The sequence below is a fragment of the Camelus dromedarius genome, chromosome 19 (assembly GCF_036321535.1).
Source record: "Camelus dromedarius isolate mCamDro1 chromosome 19, mCamDro1.pat, whole genome shotgun sequence".
Lineage (NCBI taxonomy): Eukaryota > Metazoa > Chordata > Mammalia > Artiodactyla > Camelidae > Camelus > Camelus dromedarius.
This window is the reverse complement of record NC_087454.1, coordinates 987544-1008902: the sequence shown is the minus strand read 5'-3', so window position 1 is coordinate 1008902 and position 21359 is coordinate 987544. Positions and strand designations below refer to the sequence as shown.

Here is a 21359-nt window from a genome sequence, read left to right as displayed (position 1 = left end):
TAACAAGAAATTGCCTTTCGATTCGTTCTCTGTAAGAAGGTAGTCCTGTATTCAGGTTAGAAGGATATTAAAAACCAAACACTGGTGCTTAAAGCAGCTCTCACAAAAGCACTGAAAAGAAAGGGTTTTGCTGTGTTTTATTATTTAATGAAAGAGGGAGTTGCTTGCTCTCCGCACAGATGTCAGGCCCCAAGGAAAGATGGATCCCAACTGGGCCAGGGGCGGAAGACGGAGGGGGGGGGGCCGCTGACACTCGCCCGGGGCCGGCCCTCCGAGCCTCTGCTAGGGGACGCGCAGCAGCCTGGGCCCGGCAGTCCTGCCAGATGGAAATGAGTACCTTGAAATAGGCCAACTTTTTTTTTCCCACCACCACAGACATTTTAAATGAAATCTCTTTTAGATTTGAGTGTTTTCTAACCTTCAGGGGACCCTCAATGAAACCTTGTACAGCATCTTTCATTTTCTTGCTACTTGATGAAATTAAGTATCAGCTGGTTTTCATTTCAAAGCATGCCAAACATTCTAACCTGCAAATCAGTAACTCTTCCCTTTTCAATTTTAACTGCTAGGTTTTAACATATTAACCCTTAATAATGTCTTTAAGTTTTTGATAAATTTTAGCTGAAACCCCAGCCCCGCCCTGGTGACCCCGTCATGTCTGTGTGCCCACGACTTACAAGACCTCGCTCGTGAAGGGCAGGGCACTCTGTGCTGGAATGCGCACGCTGGGACTGTGAGGGGAGCGTGTTTCCCACTCAGACGCTCGGAGAAGCTAGCCAACTGCCTCTGCATTTATTTTGTTTATTTAATGAGCAACTCTGGCTCGTGTTAATTTCTGCCTCCATAAATTTCCGGGCTCTTGAATGATGAAGATTTTTCACCCACTGCCCTCCCATCTGAAAACTGTTTTGAAACAGCCGTGGTTGTCGTTTTCTGCTTTGCTGGCAGAACTGGGTCATCCCCACAGTGTGGGGTGTGAGGGTTTGTTTTCTGCACAGAGCTGTCCGGGGTCAACACTTCCCTTTCGAGCGGCCTGTTGTTTACTTGGGCTGTGTTCCCTCGGGGAGGAGGAGGGAGGAAAGACAAGGCAGGAGTCGCACACGCTGTCCCGGGGTCTCGGTCGCACCTCACAGAGCCGCTGCGACGGCCCGCCCCTCAGGGCTGCGGGTGTGCATGTCCACTTTCCATCCGACGCCCGGACGACGAGCTTCCTGCGTGGAAGCGCAGACCACCTGACGCCGGCGCTGGGGTTGCGAGCCTCCTGTTTCTGGGAGCTGAGGACACCCTCAGTTTGGGCAGCAAAGCCCGGTGTCCCCCCCGATGACTGCCGTGCCCAAGGGTCCCTGTCACCCCTGCTCCTCCAGCCCTCGTCGCCAAAGATGGAGCCTGGTGCTGGCCGAGCTGGGCAGAGGTCCAGGGGCACCGGTGACTTCCTGTCCTTTGTGTGAGTGGCCAGAGGCCCCAGGGCTGACAGTGGGTTCACTCAGGTCTGCCAACCACCTCCAGTAGCCAATGCCCTTCTTGCCACGCTCTGCGGGCGACCTGTGACTTGGAAAGTGGCCGCAGAGTGAAGTGCACCGGGGGCATCTCATGTCCACGCCCCAGGTTTCTCCGGCCCGCGTTCCACAGAGCTCGGCTTATACAGAAGGGAACAGTTCACGTGCGTTAACGGCGTTTGCAAGCGCACTTCTCAGCATGGGGTTGTCGGGCCTCGCCGAGGAAGTGCTGTTCATTCTGATCTGGGAACGTTAGACCCGCATCTGTGTTCGCAAGAGAAACCTGACAGGAGCACCACGCTTATGCTTGTGGACTTGCTTTCGAAGGATAGCTTTAAAATTATAAGACTTTTGGCAAATCATCTTCTAGATGTGAATGAAGGGGGCTGCGTTTTCCAGAGTGATGGGTGAATTTCACGGACCAGTGTAAACCCGGCGCGTTCTCCGCGAGGCCCTCCTCTCTCCATCCGTCCTTGTCTCTGGGACGTCGGGTGCCGAGCACCAGGCAACGCTGATACCTTGTTGATAAGAACAGTGAGCCGCATGTTTCTGAACAGATACAGTTTAACATTCGCTGTCTTCTCAGCAAAAATAACCTCATCAAGGTGTGTTATTGGCTTTTTTTTTTTTCAACTGGAGAAGACTTCTACCTTTGCTAGTGTGGAAAAATACTCATTTCTTAGGCTTTTCTCCCATCTCCCTTCTTGTCTCCATCCCTAAGGTACAGGGAGCCCCGGGGCACTGGCACTGGGGTCGGCGTCTGGCGCGCAGACTGGCGGACACAGTCCTTCTGGTCCAGGTGTTTGGCGTCTGGGCTGCCGGTTCTCAGTCAGTGGCACTGGCCGGAGGCACGTCGGTTGTCACAGCCAGGGGATGCTGTTGGTGCCTGGCGGGTACGCGTCCCTCACAGGACAGACCCGGGATGGTGGGCCATGTAACACGAGATGCCAGTCATGCTGGGTGAGGCACCCGAATGGAGAGCGAGCGGCTCTGCTCAGCGGAACTTTGATGATGAAACGGCCCTCTGTCTGCGCTGTCCCACGCGGCAGCCACTGGCCACACGTGTGTTCTGAGCACCTGAAATGTGACTAGTGTGATCGAAACGGAATTTTATAGTTACTTCATTTTTATTAATTAAAATTAAAGTTAAACGCTGCTTGTGGCTGGTGGCTGTTGTATTGGACGGCGCGCGTCTACAAGAGGAGACCAGTGGCTTACCCGTGGTTACAGCTCCGCGCCAGGGAACCTTGGCTCCCGCGTGTCACAGGGACACAGGGCAAAGACGCGGGGCGAGGGCGGCTTTCTGGGATCACAGCGCACAGGGCGATTCTTAGCTGTGTGTGGAAGAGCTAACAAGCCCCACACGTGCCCACGCGTGACGTGATTGACCCTAAGATGAGTCTCCCATCTACCTGGTGAGGGTCAAATGGGCTTGGGGGGGGTAACGTGAATAGCACCCTTTTAGGGGAAAGCGTCTACTTGTAACGTTTAACTTTTCAATTTAGTTATACAAACATTGAAAATAACATATATGTAATATAATATAATATTAAAAATAATAAACATCATATATGTATGTGTGTCTATATATATCCAAAAGAAACTCTTACTCGAAAAGACACACGCTCCCCAGTGTTCCCAGCGGCACTATTTACAGTGAGCAAGACATGGAAGCAACCTCATGTCCATACACAGACGACTGGTTTAAGAAGCTGTGGTGTATTTATACAGTGGAACACTGCTCGGCCATAGAAGGGTCATGCCATCTGCAGCAGCAACACGGAGGGACCTAGAGATGATCATACTAAGTGAAGTAAGTCGGACAGAGAAAGACAAACTTATTCCACTTACATGTGGGATCTAAAAAAATTTATACAAATGAACTTATTTACAAAACAGGAACAGACTCACAGACACAGAAAACAAACTAATGGTGATCAAAGAGGAAGGTGGGGAAAGATAAATTAGGAGTTTGGGACTTGCAGAAACAAACTACTATATATAAAATAGATACACAACAAGGTCCTGCTGTACAGCACAGGGAACTACATTCAGTATCTTGTAATAACCTGTAATGAAAAAATACATATATAAATGTATAACTGAATCACTTTCCTGGACACCAGGAACTAACACAACATTGTAAATCAACAACACTTCAAAAAAAAATAAAATCACACATACATATACGTTTTATATACATATATATATACATAAGTTAGGCTGGATCATTCCAGTTCAAGGAAAGGGAATGAACGCGTGGGCTGGTTTCTGCCACCACCTCGGGCCCCTTTAGGAAGACAATAAAAGAAAGGATCGACACGCTCATAATGTCAAAACCGGAGGAGGGATTTTGCCTGACTTCCGCATGCAGAGCAGATCACAGAGTGTTCGCGAGCTGAGCGGCATGGAAGAGACTGCGGTTTGAATTGCACTTTTCCAAGTCGCCATGCATGTGGCTCCTCTGCGCTCGTCTCCGTGCCCCGAGTCTCAGGTGGAGCTGAGACTCTGCGTTTCCTCCCAGGTTCCCAGGGACACAGGTGCTGCGGATCCCAGGACCACACGCCGGGGGTCGAGGTCCTGGAAGGCGTGGGGAGGGAGCCCGTCTGCCCCGCAGACCCACGACAGCTCTCCGTTAAAGTGGACACCTGTCTCAGAGGGCGGAAGTCACTGACGGGTCTGAAGTCAGGGGATTAACTCAGGGTCTGTCTGTGAAATGCTTGCACACGCTGCTTGTACCTGTAAAGTGGAGACACTCTGCAGGGTCCAGAGCAGCTCCCCGCGTGGAACACACAGAGCTGAGGTGTCTGCGGTCCTGACACCGTATTACTTCTGGTCTTCAGGGGATCCTCGGTGTAACAGCTGACTGCGCCTAGAGCAGAGCTCACCACCTCCACAGAGCAGGACGTGAACGCTGTAAAGAAGCAACGGGGGATAGGAGAGAGTGGTCGAATGTTAAAAATGTAATTGCTAAAATAATTTTTCCAATAAGAAGCTAAAACTAGGCCAGGGCATAATGCAAAAAGATAAACAGAAAATATGGGGCGGGGAGGCGTACCGGATAAATCTGGGGAGGTCCGTTTTCTGACTAAAAGTCATTGGAGAAAAATTCCCAGAGCGTTAAGAGAGCCTTGGGCTGAGAGGTCCGTGAGGCTGGCGAGGTAGCAGAAGCCCTCGCACGCCCGCCGTGGAGGAGTTCCAGAGCCCGGAGCAGAGGGGAGATCTGGAGCGCTTCTGGAGAAGTAAGTACAGGCCCCCGCAACCCAGCAAGAAGCTGCCTCGGCCCAGGGCTTCCTGCCGGCAGCAAAGGGCACTGGGACGGGGCTGAGCACGACCTTCAGATTTCTGAGAAGAATTGTTTTAATCAAGTTTTCCTCGCTCATCTGCACTGTCAGTCCAGTAGGAAAACCGAGGTCTGTTCTGAGACATCCCTCTCCTGCAACTCCTGGGAAATGAGAGAGAACCCAAAACAGACACGAAACGGGAGCTCTGACACAGGCGCCCCGTGGAAGGAGTCCCTGGTCGGGCGGCTGCGGTTCAGGCCTGCTGAGTGACCGGGACAGGTTAGAACAGACTCAGACGCTTGAAGACGGTGCCTTCACGCCGACTACACGCTGCAAGCAACAGAGAAGATGGACAGGACAGTGGAGGGTGTGCGTTACGGCGATGTCTTATGACTTTGCCAATAAGAGCTTTTGGGAAAACGGAACGCTGAGATAGTCATGGTCCAAATACGTCGCAGACTAAAGGAGAATTCGCTTTTTGAAACTTCATTTTGGAAAATTTTAAGCATACAGATCTAGGCAGTACGACACAAGGAACCTTCAGGCGCCCGCCCCCCAGCCCCGTCGGGGCGTCTGCGAACTCTACACTTCGACCTACTCCTCTCGCCACGTGTGAGTTTTAAGCAAACCCCAGGCGTGGTGCTCCGTGTGACGTAATAGTGCCAGCAGGATCCTCGTCTTGAGAGGCACAGGCTGCGAGTCTCAGGGGAGGAGGTGTCGCCGGAGCACACTGCCTGCCCGCGGAGGGCGGCGCTGTTCGCCTGGCTGCTGCAGCGCGGAAGGCTTGCTTGGCCTCCGGTGTGTACGGCGAGCCTGTGACAAGCCGCGGATTTCTCGATTGTGAGCGGAGAACCGAGCGCGGATGTTCCTAACTTGACAGCGAGAAATTGCAGGTACAAGTGGACAAACGGAGACCACGATGTCCTTTGTGATTTGCGCCAAAACCCCTACTCAGCTTCACTTGCGAAGGGTTTTGGTCCTCGTCTCTCGTACCAGGGACCTTGGTGTTTGGTGCGCATCTTTTATTAAAAAAAAAAAAAAAAAAAAAAAAAAAAAAAAGCAGCTCAGTTCTTTGGGCCATTAAGTTGGTTTCACTAAAATGTCTTTAACTTGCTACAAACCCCTTGGTCACTACAGCTATTCTAGCATTCCTTGCAGGCTCGGGCAGTCACCCCGACCCCGTTACCCCCCAGGATGCTGTGATACGCGAGTTCCGTGCAGAGTTCTGAGTGTGCCTTCACGAAGGGCACCCTGCAGGCGTGCCGAGCTCAGGTGACACCTGCTTCCTCCCGTGCTCAGGGACCCACATCTAGGTGTGGGGATGGCCCTGAATGTGCTCAGGTTTGGGTTTTCTTTTTTTTAATCATTTGCGAACTTTAGTGGTACTGATGGTGACAGATTTCTTGTGAGCCATCTGAGAAGTAAGTACCTCCCGCTGGAGGCATGTAGCTCCTCACTTGAAAGTGGTTGTTCGGCAGTGCACTTCATCATGGCGTAGCGGTGCCAAAGGCTGGAACAAGGAGGTAAACTCATACTTTATCTTCTTTCAAGACATAAATTCAGACGATGTGTGGAGATTCCTGAGCTACTGCCACGAGACCCACAGAATTAAACGCTGGGTGTGTCGTTACCGACCGAGAACACGAGAACATTTTCTACTCATAAAACACTACTGTTTGTCAAATGGAGCAGAAGACAGTGAGGCCTCCATGTCATCCCCCTTTTGCAAAGACTGGAGGGCACGGCCAGAGACGTTAGAGACGTCAGAAGCGCAAGTTCAAGCAGAGCAGTGTCCGTTCCCACAAGTGTGTGTTCTCATCCGTCACCCAAATTCTTTATGGAAAGTTACAGTTTGCTAAGCATGTTACTTACATTAGGTCATCTGTTCCTCACTCTGAGACTGAAATAGTCAGGGCAGGTGGTATTAACCTTAATTATAAATAAATTAACTAAGATTCCAGAGGGCTGAGTGGCCAGCCTGGGGCCTCATGGTTAGCGCATGAAGGACTGGACCCAAATCCTTGCCCTTTTCCTTCTCATTTCCTTTTCTGAGTATGCTGCAGAGCCTTTCTCTGTGGTTACCATGTGGACTGCACTGAACTCCTAACGCCGTAACAGGCTAATGGAATTTATACCAGTTTAATGTGGGTACAGCTCGTTCTGTTACTGACGCCACAGACTACCTCCTCCGTTGTGTGCCCACTAGCATAGATGAATAAGTATCTTTTCATACACCTGCCTTTTAAGTAACATAGAAAATGAAAGGGTTACCAACCAGAGTGACAGCAGCACTCGCCCTCTGTAATGTTTCCGCAGCCATCTTCCCTGGGCTCTTGGTGTCTTCATGGGGCTTTGAGTCACTGTCTAGCTTCCTTCGCTTCCTTAGCATTTGTTTATCCGGGGTGGGTCTTCATTTTTGAAGGACAGTTTTGCTGGGTATGAAATTCGCATCTGACAGTGTTCTCCTCTCAGCACTTTGAATGTACCAGCCAGTGGCTCTCTGGCTCTAGGGTGTCTGGTGAGACTCTGGCTGCGATCTTTGCGCACTCCTTGCGTCTGTGAGGGTCTTCTCTCCCGCTGCCTCCAAGGTCCTCTCTTTGCCTTAATCTTTTGGCAGTTAGATTGTGCGTCTTGACGTAGATCTGTTTTGAGTTATCCTGCTTGTTTGTCTAGCTTCTTTGATTTGTAGAATCCTGTCTTTCATCAGATTTGGAAGTTTTCAGCCATGATTTCTTCAAACAGTCTTTCTGGCCCTTTTCTCACTCTGCTTCCTTGGGAGCCCGGGACTCCCACAATGCGTATCTGGGTCTGCTTGTGGGGCCCCACGGGTCCCTTAGGCTCTGCCCCCTTTGCTTCATTATTTTTTTCTTTCTGTCCCCCATACTAAGTCATTTCACGTTTCCTACCTTCAGGTCTGCTGATTCTCTGCTTGCTCAAACCGACTTTTGAACCCTTGTACCATATTTTTCATTTTAGTTACTTACTTTTCAGTTCCAGCACTTCGTTGTAGTTTCCATCTCTCTCCTGATCGTCTCTTTTTGTTCCCAGGCCGTTTTCCTGACTTTGCTGTGTGCCCTTTGAGCATCTTTTGCAGTTGTTTGCTTTAGTGAATCTGAAGGCTAAGCTTCCTCAGGTACGTTTCCTGCCGACTTATTTTGTTCCTTTGAGCAGGTCATACTTTCCTATTTCTCTTCTGTTGTTGAAAAGTGGGCATTTGAATTTGATGATATGTTAACTCTGGAAATCAGATTCTCCTTAGCCCCAGAGTCCACGTTTGTTTTCGTTCTGTTTGTGTTGCTGTGGGGTGTGTTTTTGCCAGGGTCATCCTAAGGTGAAAGATTCCGGTCTTCTTGGGATTTTGTGAGGCTGCAACTTTCCCTGGGTAGGCACACCTAAATTTCTGAACTTGCAGTCGTTTTTGAATGTCAACAAAGCAAAACAAAACAAAACACCAGGTGTAGTTCATTTGGGTCCCCTGGAAGCTGTTTCAGCCAATGGGGTTAAAACAATGGAAAGATTCTTACCTTTTAATGAAACCAATTTGTGAGATTGTTAATGTCAGAGGTTCTGCCTTAGGACTCTTTCCAAACATAAAATGCAGTGCCTTGACGTTAGTGTGTGTTCAGTAGATATTTGTTAAACATCTTAAACAGTAACTGTATAAATCCTTCATTTTATACGTTCAACTGACCGTTGAACAACACTGGTTTGAAGTGCAGAGGTCCACTGATAATGATTTTTTTTCTAGTAAATACTAAAGTACCACATGATCCAAGGTTGGTTAAATTCATGGATGAGGAACTAAGTGTACAAAGTACCCCTGGGTCCGGAGGGCCGATTGTAAAGTTACATGTGCATTTTCGACTGCACCAGCTTTAACTCCTGCATCATTCAAGGGTCAGTCGTATTCCGTTGCTAACATGAAATAATTTCAGATAGCATTTGACGTGTATGAGGGGCCTTAGATCATTCTTGATAAGACCTCAGAATTGAAAAGTAACCAGGTTTGTCTAGTTAAAATCAGGCTGCTTTAACTTGTCTCATTGATTTGGATTCGTAAAGATACCTTTATAGTATCTGCAGAAAGGATTTGCTTAGCATGTGAACAGCTTAAGCAAAGTGAAACTGATGCCTCCCTACACCAAACTTTTAAACATTTGGCATGATTTTAGGAGCCTCTATTTGTGCAAAAACAGTTTGTGAATATGGATGTTGAGTCTGCATGCACACGTAGATCTCGTCGGCTCCCCACTTGGAAACACCGCATGGTCCCCTTACACAGGTATTTAAGCTAGTTCTTCAGACTAGACTAGCTTTACTTATTCAGCGTAGCTGAATTAAGCCAAGATTTAATTCGCTTCTCTGCTATTCTGCAGACCTTAAGTATTGTAGTACACTTGGTCTAGTACATTTTTTAAAGTTAAGAAAATGTATGCTTTGTGAAATGTTTAGGTTTTCTGTATCTCCTATGGACGTGTTCCCACAAAAGTCAGATTTTTAAAAAAAAAATTTTTTTTTATTGAGGTATAGTCAGTTTACAGTATTGTGTCAATTTCTGGTGTACAGCACAATTCTTCAGTCATACATATATTCATTTTCATACTATTTTTCATTGTAAGCTACTACAAGATATTGAATTTATTTCCCTGTGCTCTACAGTATAAACTTGTTTATCTAGTTTATATATACTAGCAAATCTCGAACTCCCAGGTTATCCCTTACCACCCCCACTCCCCCTGGCAACCATAAGTCTGTATTCTATGTCTGTGAGTCTGTTTCTGTTTTATATATGTTCATATTTTTTTTAGATATGAGTGATAGTATATGATATTTTTCTTTCTCTTTCTGGCTTACTTCGCTTAGAATGACAATCTCCAGGGCCATCCATGTTGCTGCAAATGGCATTATTTTTGTCATTTTTATGGCTGAATAGTATTCCATCATATAAACATACCACAACTTCTTTATGCAGTCATCTGTTGATGGACATTTAGGTTGTCTCCATGTCTTGGCTATTGTAAATAGTGCTGCTATGAACACTGGGGTGCAGGTGTCATCCTGAAGTAGGGTTCCCTCTGGATATATGCCCAGGAGCGGGATTGCTGGGTCATACGGTAAGTCTGTTTTTAGTCTTTTGAGGAATCTCCATACTGTTTCCCACAGTGGCTGCACCAAACTGCATTCCCATCGGCAGTATAGGAGGGTTCCCTTTTCTCCACACCCTCTCCAGCATTTCTCTTTGTGGACTTTTGAATGATGGCCATTCTGGCTGGTGTGAGGTGATACCTCATTGTAGTTTTGGTTTGCATTTCTCTGATAACCTCATTGTAGTTTTGGTTTGCATTTCTCTGATAATTAGTGATATTGAGCATTTTTTCATGTGCCTATTGATCATTTGTATGTCTTCCTTGGAGAATTGCTTGTTTAGGTCTTCTGCCCATTTTTGGATTGGGTTGTTTGTTTTTTTCTTATTAAGTCTATGAGCTGTTTATATATTCTGGAGATCAAGCCCTTGTCTGTTTCATCTTTTGCAAGTATTTTCTCCCATTCTGTAGGTTGTTTTGTTTTGCTTATGGTTTCCTTTGCTGTGCAAAAGCTTGTAAGTTTGATTGGGTCTCGTTTGTTTATTTTTGCTTCTATTTCTATTGCTTGGGTAGACTGCCCTAGGAGAACATTGCTGAGATGTACGTGAGATAATGTTTTGCCTACGTTTTCTTCTAGGAGATTTATTGTGTATTGTCTTATGTTTAAGTCTTTAAGCCATTTAGAGTTTATTTTTGTATATGGTGTGAGGGAGTGCTCTAGCTTCATTGATTTACATGCTGCTGTCCAGTTTTCCCAACACCATTTGCTACAGAGACTGTCTTTATTCCATTGTATGTTTTTGCCTCCTTTGTCAAAGACTAATTGACCAAAAGTTTGTGGGTTCAGTTCTAGGCTCTCTGTTCTGTTCCATCGGTCCATATGTCTGTTTCTGTACCAGTACCATGCTGTCTTGATGACTGCAGCTCTGTAGTGTTGTCTGATGTCTGGGAGGGTTATTCCTCCAGCCTCATTCTTTTTCTTCAGTAATGCTTTTGCAATTCTGGGTCTTTTGTGATTCCATATAAATTTTAATATGACTTGTTCTATGACATATGTCCTGGGTAATTTGATAGGGATTGCATTAGATCTGTAGATTGCCTTGGGCAGTACGGCCGTTTTAACAGTATTGATTCTTCCAATCCAGGAGCATGGGATATGTTTCCATTTTTTAAAGTCTTCTTTAATTTCCTTAATCGGTGTTTTGTAGTTCTCCATGTACAAATCTTTCACCTCTTTGGTCAGATTTATTCCTAGATATTTTATTACTTTGGGTGCTATTTTAAAAAGGGTTGCTTCTTTACTTTCTTTTCCTGTTGATTCATCATTAGCGTAAAGACACACAACTGACTTTTGTACCTTGACGTAGCATCCTGCTACCTTGCCGAATTCTTTGATTAGTTCTAGCAGTTTTTGTGTAGAGCTTCTAGGGTTTTCTGTATACAGTGTCACATCGTCTGCATACAGTGAAGAGTCAGATATTTTGAAGGACACTCCACATTAACCTCCATCAGGAACATTCTCGGCTTTGGTGCGTGTGGAGACCCCAGGCATCGTATCCCAGTGCAGCTTTGAATGGTGACTGACCCCCACAAGGGGATTTACTTATTTGCAAGTAAAGGATTTAACTGTTTAAAAAAGGTTTTAAAAAACGCTGTGTGGTTCCCCACCCTCCATTCTTCTCCACCTCTGTGATTCCTGGCCCAAGGCAAAGTGGCTTCAGAGAAACAATAAAGTAGTAAGCACCTTTGATACGCAAGGCACTATTCTGGTGCTCGAGGTGAGCTAAATTCAACAGTGCCTGCCCCCGCATCTAAGGTCATGGCTAGGGGTGAGAAGGCAGCAGTGACAGGGACAGAATCCACGGCAGAGGGCAGGGGAGAGGAAGAGCGCAGCTTCGCTGTGAGGATGTTCCAACAGCGGCTGCAAGACTGAGCATTAAAATGCACCAGGCGTGTGACACGCACTCTTCTGTTTGGTCCTCACGTCCTGGCTGTTCAACACTGCCCCCACCTCAGAAGGATGCTGTGAGCGTGGGGGGTGTCGGTGGTGTGCGGAAGGTGCCTGGCAGCCCCACACCCGGACCCGGGGTTGGAGTTGGGCCCCTACCTCAGTCCTGCAAATGCTGCCCCACTGAATGCCTGGGCAGACACACAAGCAGAGTCTCCAGGCATTTTGAAAGGCGAGAATTTGGGGGTGTTTTTCCAGAACAGAGGGGTCAGCAGGAATCATGATATTAAAAAAGTGTGGACATATTCAGAGCCTGAGTAGTTCAGTGTGGACGGAAGAGCAGGGCTGTAGAAAAGGAAACCGACAGCAGAGGGAAGTGGGAGGATGCCATGGGCAGCGCGGAGGCAGGTACCTGCATCCTTTCCCTCCCGCGGGATGCTGCCTTCACTGGGGACCCAGCGGGGCTGCAGCCCCCAGGCTTGTGAAACGGTGCCATCCTGGACCAGGAGGCGGAAGGCAAAACCATCCCCTGGCTCAAGGGTCACCGTCCAAGGGGGGCGGCGGGAGCAGGTGGGGGCAGGGCGGAGAAGCCCCTGGACCGGCAGGGGGTAGTGGGGGAGGACGGCCTCGGGGGGCGGGATTCGGTAACATCATCGCCAGATAAGACACACGGGAGACACGGCTTTCTCCGGAGGTGGGCTTGCGTCCCAGGCCCCGGTAGCGCTGGGCTGCTAGAAGTGGCCGTGCTGCTGTGGCAAAGGGGGTTTGGGGTTTGTTTTGTCTTACCATGGAGAGCTTCCTGTGAAAATTTAGACTCTCAACAAAAGCACACATGTATTTATACATTCTAACCTAATTTTAGGATCTAACAGACCCCCCCCAGGAAGTCCGCCCACCGGCCTGGCTTAGAGATCTTTACGCTAGAACGCAGATACTTAGTGGATGAATTTGCTGAAAAACAGTGTGGAAATGGAAAGGGAAGTCGGGTAAGGTCACAGCTTTAGGAAATGCCAAGCTTGGTGCATGCGAGGGAGAGGCGGGGCGGGGTGGGAGTCACGGGTGGGGCGAGGCCAGGGCCGGGGAGACCACCAGAGGCCCCGAGAGCCGGGGTTCAGGAGGACACGACCAGGACCAGGTCCCGTGGGGCTGAGCAGCCTCGTTTGCCTTCTTGAAGAGACCCGTGTGAGGAGAGGACTGCCTTTGCCCTGAAAGGGGGTGGCGAGAAACCCGAGATCATACAGTATTGTGTTAATCTTATGTCAAAACACGTAACGTGCATTTTTCCAGCAACTTCTAACTCAGGAAAAAAAGTCAAACATCTTGTAGGTACCCACCATTCTGTGTAAAGTTCTGGAGGGCATTTAAATACAAAAATTAGGCAATTTTATGTATGTTTTTACAAATAACTGAATTTTATGTATCAGTGAGTTTTGCCAAGTATTTTGCATAGTTCTGGTATGCATACCAAATCTTTTTTTTTAATGAGCTCTAAATTTAAAAAATACAGAAAGTCACTGAAATTGAGAGGATGTTTAGAAAAAAGGAAATCCTGTGGTAGAAATGACCCAAATATAAATGGCCCAATATTTTCATGTTGGTTCAAGTATTTTTCGTAACATTTTGTGTTTGGAAGAAAAGCTGGCTATTTCTTCTCTCGGAATTCTCTTTACCAGGGAAACTTTTAACTAGGCTGGAAAACCTACACCCCAAAGCTCTTGTGTGCGTTACAGGTCTTCGTAAAATCACATTTCATTCCATTATATAGATCATTTAAACAATTAGCAATATTGAAGTAGTTAAAACATTAACGAGGTATTTTGCCCAAGTGAAAACAGATTCCCGTGACCTCACTTTTCCAGTGTAAGAAAAAGCGACTCTTAGGATGCAAATAAATTTCATACGTGCTTCTGCTCGTGGTCTGTTTGTGCCCCACTCCCAGCGCTTGGACGTGACAGGTAACTCCGTCGCTCCTCTCTCCCTGTCTCCCATGTATCTGGGCGTCAGCTGTTAAGCCTAAAAGCATATTGACGCTTTTCTTGAACTTTCTCATGGCTCCGTATTTTGTTTCTGTGATTCTCTCTGCTCTTTGAATTTGTCCAATGCCTACGGGCTTGGAGTTCCGACTGGAATTTTTTTCTCCTCTTTTTAGTTGTAAGGAACTCACTTCCTAGGAAAATAGTCAGATACTGTCATGACTCCCAGTAACATGTGACCTGAAACTTACCCCAGCACTTCTCAGAGTGACGAGTTTCTTAACGTGTTTGGGCTTTGCCAGACCATCGCATGCTTCAACATAGAGCCCTGGTTTTGAGTTTCCAAATGCATTCACTTTGAATAATTTTATAATGTTAATACTTTCAAACGGGAGGTGTGGGCTGGGGCGGAAGGCTGCTTCGGCAGGCGTCCCCCGGCTCGGGTAACCTGTCGCCCGGTTTCATAACGCGGAGGCCCGCGAACAAGAAGCCGCTTGTCAGAGCCGTCTGTTTCCTGGTAGTTTACACACCAGAAACTGAAATCTGAGAACAGCACTTGAAGGAAAACAAAGAGCTTTACAGTGTTTTTTTTTTTCTTTTCAGGAAAACACACAGAAGCTAATTTTAGCTTCTTGATCAGATTGACCCAGCCTTTAACCCTGGCAAACGCTACCACCACACACTTCCAATAGACAATAGTTTGCATACCAGCCCCGCACTGGAAACAGATGTGCGGCCGTGCTGGCCTCCCTCCGAGGCTCAGCCCGGTGCTGTGCTCATCCCCGAAACGGGGTCCTTCCCAACTGGGGTAAACACTGGGGCTGCTTGCACATTTGTCTACAAGCTTGCCTGACTTCTTAAAAAATTCACTGTGGCACGGTTGTGTTCTGACCCGAGCTTCAGAATATCATTCACTGGAGCAACATCTCTTGGCTTCAGCATGAATTTTATCCTGAGGAAAAAAAAAGAAAGAAATTGTTAGCAGCTGCGCTTTTCATGAGTGATGGTTACACAGTTTATATATTAAAACGTTTGGAATGCGAACAATTACCTCTTTTACTTTCTCACCGAGTCTCCTATAGTTTATATAAATTGCATTTTTATTACCAAAGAAATGTCAGCCTCCGCTCCTCACCCCCGCCGGGGCCGGCCACACCAGGCCCACTCCGTGGAGCGCCTGCCCGCCCGCCGCCGGCCACCGTCCCCATTCCCGGTCCAGGCCTTGTCCCCGTCCCCTTTCCCCAGCCGCCCGGCCTCGGGGGCTGCCCGGCCCAGTAGTACCGCAGAGCCTCTTCTCGGAACCCCTGAGAGACCCACTGGCTTCTGAGATGCTAGAGTTGGCCCATTTTTGCCAGGAGACAAGAAACGAATGTCTGTGTTTCCCTGGGCAGTGAAAATTGCCCCAACGGGATGGCTTTAATTGGGTGTAATGTCTGTCTGTCTGTGGAGTGCATGTGTGGGAGACAGAGAGCAGCGTTCTTTGAGTACTTTCCATCACTATTTTGGTAAATTCCTTGGAAGCTCTTGGCTCTGTGAGTTCACTGAAATTTCACCACTGAAGGACTGTGGCATCCGAGCCAGGACCCCAGGGCCTGGTTCCCTGCCGGACCCTCACCCTTGTGTGCAGAGCGACCTAGTGACCAGCCAGGGTGTTCTTAAGGCTTCACAGGCATGAGGTCCTAACTGATCAACTGTGTCTGTAAAATAGGAGTCGGGGGGGGGGGGTGCCTGGTACCTTCACAGAGCCGTGACTTTATGTGACACGGCCTCACGTGATTCGTGGTGCGTGTCCGAATTTTAGAAATTCAGTGAAATTTCTCTTCGGCATTTGCGCAAGTTGCCTTTTCTTTAAAACATTCTTCTCTCTGAAAAATAATCGTGGGCACCGTTTATCCCTCTGGGTGAGTCATTTGCATTAAATTTAAATAGTGTTCTGGGAGATCATAATTCACCTGTATGGAATCGCACCAAGTAAATAAATGTCAGACTGCTATAACCATAATTGCATATTAAATATATTTGATGCAAAAAGCATTGTAAATTTTATAGGGAACAGAAGCAATTATTGGTCAGATTCCTGTACCAAAACACTATTTCTTATATTTGCAAGTGAATACCCCAATAGCTACGTTTTAACTTTGTGAAGGGAATTTGAACTATTTTCCTGGAATTTCTGTTTGACTGCCAAAGGGGGAAAATTCTCATTGGATTTTGATTGTGAAATCCAATACTTTTTATGTGTATGTTTTTATTACCAAGGGGTTCTTTATCCACACTTAGTTTTTTTCATCATAAAGTTCATGCCTCTTCTTTCAGTAACGCGTGAAGAGCAGAGTCCACCCTAAGCTTGTCCTCCCCACTTACAGTTGATGCTAAATGTGTTTTCAAGTGTGAGTTTCACGTCATCAGCGCCGGGTCAAAGACAGATAGCTTATAAACTGCGGCAACAGACAAGGAAGTGCAGTTTCATTAAATAATGGCTGTCTTATCACAGGGGTTTCTGTTAGTACCAGACGGAAGTTTTTGTGTGATGTGTGTATTTATTGTTGTGCGTGTTGCCAAAGTAAATACTCCAGATCGCAGCGGTAGTTTCTGCTTAGCATGAAGCGTCCCGACGTGCGCCGTGCCGCCCCGTTTCACGTGGCGTTTTCACCGGCACGGTGGGCCAGGGAGGCTGACGTCACCCCCGCAGCTTCTGCCTGTCCTGTTCTGGTCTCTCTGGAGAAACCTAACCCAAAGTACAGATTTTTTAATGGATATAAAGAAAGCCCTTTCAAGGAGCGGACCTCTTCCAAGAGACTTTGCTGATGTGACAAGCTACAGCTGGCAGTTTTCGTAAGAAATGCTGAAACCCGCTGGCTGGATCTCTCTGGAGTTTGCTGGAACAGGCACCTGGGGCTGGGGGGGAGCTAACCCATCTTAACCCTTTATGTCCCTCAGTCGCCCTGTAGGTCAGTGGTGTTCTCTTTGGTCTGAGGCAAAGAAGAGTGAAGTGACTTCCCAGGACCCCATGAGGGTAAATAGTAGATCTGGGATTGACACCAGGCTCCCTCCCGAACTCCAAAATGCAAAGCATTTATTCTTATAACCTGCTGTATATGTGTGTAATCTAGTGTGTTTGTACATGTGTGTACACATGCGTATACATGTGTGTTTATGTGTGTGGATGTGTATATACGCATGTATACATATGTATGTATATACACGTGAATATATATGCATGTGGACCTGTGTGTATATATACTGTGTGATGCGTGCACACATATACATGTGTGTGCACCTGTACGCATGTATGTACATGTGTGTATACACGTGTGAGCGTGTGTACATATGCATGTGTGTGTATGTGTGTACACGTGTGTGTGTGCTTGTACTAGTACCCCCCACCCCATCACCCAGGTAGCATTTCTTCTCTCACTTGCGAGAAAAATTTTTAGAGAAACCCTAACTTTGAGTCATTACAAAGCTGAGTCATTACAGTACTCTGCCCTTGATCTTCTAATTTTGGAACTTCATCAGCTCTGCCTTCTCTTGGCTAATGCATTTTCCTTGACCCCGTGAAGCTTCCCAGAGTGTGCAGGTCCAGGTTCTGGTACCGTGGCCGCCCTCTGTCACATCTGACCCGTGAGCACGCGCCGGTGTCTGCACCCTCTCCCACCGCCTGCGGCTTCTCTAGCTTTCTGTCGGCCTGGTGATTAGGAGGAATATTTTAGGACCCACTCTGTATTTCAGAAAACTTAACAGAGGATTCACTTTTCCCTCTTTTTGTTAGCTTTTCACAGCATTATAATTTTTCTTTCCTTTGCATTTTCCTTAAGAAAGAAAGAAAGAAGCCCATGGCTTCATTTTATTATCGCCTCGTTCAGGGTGTCCCAGCCAGGGTTGCCTTTTCTCCTCTGACCAGGCCTTTCCCCTTCCGAGGGGCCGCTCAGTGACTGGCGTGCAGGTTGGGAGCTCCCCGGAAAGCCAGGGGTGCTCCTGCCCCGTCTGCCCTGGAGCTGCTGCCCTACAAGGACAGAAGCAATTAACGTGTTTGTTCTGCTGCAAAGTAAATGGCCTACTGAGAACTTGTTTGTATTTTTATATGTTTTTATGGTTAATGTTTTCAGTGACCCATGTTATAAAGTAAACTGTAACTGCTTCTGTAAACATGTTACCGTAGTAAAGCAAAACTGTATATTCCGAGATATTTATATCACTTCACTCAAAGCCTTGGAGTGAAACTTTAAAAAGAAAAAAAAGATTTCTTCCCAAACATTTCAGTTAGAAACTCGATTTCAGATCCTTGGCAGTCCTCTGCCCAGGCTTTCTGACATGATTGTTGAATAACATGTTATTATACGTGGGGGAAGAATAGTTCTTTTGTTGGCTGCATTACATTTTGTGGTGAAATTGGAGAAAACAAATCATTAAGGAAGTCTATTTTGGTTCAAGACATTACACGCTCATGACGAGTCTGTTTTTCGACCTTGCCAAGTTAAAAGAAAATGCAGACCCAGTGGTGCTGGGACAGGAAGGCGCGCTGCAGCCCTCAGCCCATCAGCAGCGTCGTGTGTGCGGGGGTGCAGGGCGCGCGGCACCCGGAGACGTGCGCAGACGCCACACACACGTGGTCCCACCACTGTCCCTACGCGGGGTCACCGCCAATTCGCTCACGATGCCTTCCTAGACGCTGCCCCAGAAGAGAGGAGAGCGATCCGTTCTCGATGGAACGTGAACTCTGGGAGCCTCGCCCAGACCTGCTCCCCTGCGGCAGCCTCCCCAGTCTCCCCAGACTGTCACCACACCGCCGCTGAGACGCCCACCGAGGCGGCGGCTGTGGTCAAAAGGCAAAAAGAAGACCTTCCACAGCTTTAGAAGAACCCGTGTGTGTGTGTATCCGTGTGTTGCAGTTAGCATGTTGGAGTCAACTTTGTTTGAAAGAGGTGAGAAAGTCTGTTATGTCTTTGTACACAAGAGGATGTATTACTTTTATATCAAGTTTATTTTAAAAAATAGAAAACAAAGCAAAATGCATTAGGGCCTTCTGTGACTTGCCAGCAGCAGTCTGACACACCCTCTCTCTCGACATCTGTGCTTATGAGGGAGCGCCATTCGTGTCCGCGGACAAATCTCAGTGGCGTTTTGTGGAGCCACTGGAATACAGTGACCGTGAGCTCCTGAGCTCTGGGAGGCAGCTCGGCTCAGTCCTGGTGGATGTGATTTAAGACAGCTGAGTGAGCTCTGTGACCCTCAGTTTCCTCATCTAGAAGTAAGTCATAAAAACATCAGTTCCACTAAGATGGTCCACAGATGAGTGGAGATTAAAGCTGCGAGCACGTGGCGGAATTCCCGTGAATACAACCCGGAACCTGCTGAGCGCACAGTAGGCTCTCATAAATCAGGAAGGAGGATAAATGATTACTTCTCCCCCAGCCCCTCCCCTGCCCGCCCTTCTCACCGGTGCGACTCCTCCTTGCAGACGGCGGGGATCCTTAGCGAACACCACCTGTTAGAGATAGGACACGTATTCGGTGTCACGGACAAAGACGTCTTTTACCAGCTGAAGTTCTTTGTTTTCTCCTTTGTTTTGCAATATTCTCTCAGCCAGGGTTTTCCTGTGAAAGCAAGCTGCACGAGAAGAACGGAGGCCGGACCTCAGAACCAGGTGTCAGGCCGACAGAGGGCCGCCCCTCGTGGCCGAGTGATGAAGTAGGAAGTTATCCGCAGAGCTTGCCTTGGCCTTTTTTACTCCTCCTGTTCTTTTTCATTAAAAAAAAAGAAAGGAAGGAAGGGAGGGAAGGAGGGAGGGAAAAAAGAAAGGAGCTGAGAGACGTGTCCTAGCTTGTGTGGCCGGGAGTGGGCTCCTTTTAAAATCTCACTTGAACAACTTAGTGACTCGTTACAGTGGAAGACGGTCCAAAGCATGTGGGTCATCACAAAGGAGAAAAACAAACCAAAGTCCGCGCTGACTTTCCCTCAGTTTTCCAAGAAACAGGTTGTTCCCTGGTCTCGTCATCAGGCAGAGGGGAGGTTCCCTCCCAGACCCGAGTGTCTGCCTCCGTCCGTGTGATCAGGAACGCCGGGACCACCAGTCGCCTTCTTTCGGAATTTAATAGCAAAACCAAAGGCACTGAGGTTTCCTACCACACCTTTTTCCCCCACAAAATAAAGAAGTTATCTCATGGTTACTTTGTGAAAATATCACGTACTCTTTATATATTTGCATATATAACTTACTGGGTTAAAAATAGTATTTATGGGGCTGACACTGTAAACTCGCCTCAAACCTAAGGTGGATTGCTGAAATTTTTTAATTAAGTGAACTGCTTTTTTATTGCAGGCTGTGTATGCATTGGGAAAAAGTTGTCTTAAATGATCCTAAAGCGTCTCAAAATACAGAAAAGTCCCAGCCTCCTGTGTTGAAAGAGATGCACTGTATTCTGGGGAGCGGGTGGGTAGCTAACCCCCAGTGGAATTTATTTCGTCTTAAAGAGGGGCATTTCCTAACATGATCTTGTGTGTTTTGTGTTAGAATTTATGATGTTTTCTTGCATGCCTGCTACTGTCCCCAAATGTGGTCTGTTTTTTCACATTTGATTTAAAGTAAACACTTTTTTGTTTCTTAGCACAAATCAACGAAATACCGAACTGTCCCCCTGTCATTTTTAATTAGAAACTGAAACATCCTGAAGCTGAAAATATCAAGAAATTGTACAAAATCGTAAAATAAATACCAGTAGTTTAATTGGTTGTTGCATTAAGATGCTGAGAGACTGAGCTGTAAAGCAGAACTATTTCAGTGCGTGAACTTTGGATTACATACACGGTTTTTTCTCAAAAACATAAAGTGCCTTCACATTAAATCTGCTCATCTTCCACTTGAGGGCTCTTTAAAACTATAGACACTGAGTGGCTTTTATATTATCAAGTCGTCGTGAAACCCCCGTTCAGCTCGCCCTCCTCCCCCCACGGCACATGGACGGCGTAGAGCAGCCTGGGTGGTCCCGCCGGCTCCGGAGGCGGCCGCCCTCCTTCTTTGGGCGCCTTATCTTGGGTCTTAATGCTGAGAACATTACGGGGCTCATCATAAGGGTCCGAGAGTCTTCCTGGTCCCCAGCGTACCCTTATTTTAGAAGGAGAAAAAGCCCTCTGGCCACGGTCCTTTGAAAGTGGGGGCTTCTCCTCCGTGAGGAAGGCCGAGCGGCTGGCTGCAAACCCTCCGGCAGCCAAGGGAGGTGCAGGCTGACGCTCACGCTCAAACTGATGTTCTGAGTTGGTGTAAAATTCTGTGGTCAGTGTTAGTTTTTATCGACGTGTGGGAGCTGCTGAAATGAAAATGGAAACACAGAAAGGGGGGAACAGGCTTCCGGTCACCCTGGTGCTTGGAGCTGCACCTCAGGCCAGAGTCTCACGGTTTCCTCCCAAGGAACAGCTCTGCCTTGTAACCCAGCCCCCGCGCTGCTGTCCGTGAGGCTGAGTGTTACTGCTTATGTTCAACAACGCGTAGCGCTCATTCGGTGACTTTCCCCGACACTTCAGTTTCCAACCAGAGGCAGCAGGATGGACTTTTCTGTGTTTAGCTGACCGGTGCT

General features: G+C 47.5%; 1 protein-coding gene and 1 long non-coding RNA gene across 6 annotated transcripts in view; one reads left to right on the top strand and one right to left on the bottom strand.

The window, feature by feature from the left end:
• Window positions 1–21359, top strand: part of GMDS (GDP-mannose 4,6-dehydratase) — a 455535-nt gene that overhangs the window by 302157 nt on the left and 132019 nt on the right. The window lies entirely within an intron of this gene.
• Window positions 13166–19691, bottom strand: LOC135318594 (uncharacterized). The gene is made up of 3 exons (XR_010376762.1): window positions 19226–19691; window positions 15521–15650; window positions 13166–14737 (listed from the first exon to the last, which is right to left on the bottom strand). It is a non-coding gene; the product is annotated as an uncharacterized LOC135318594 (long non-coding RNA).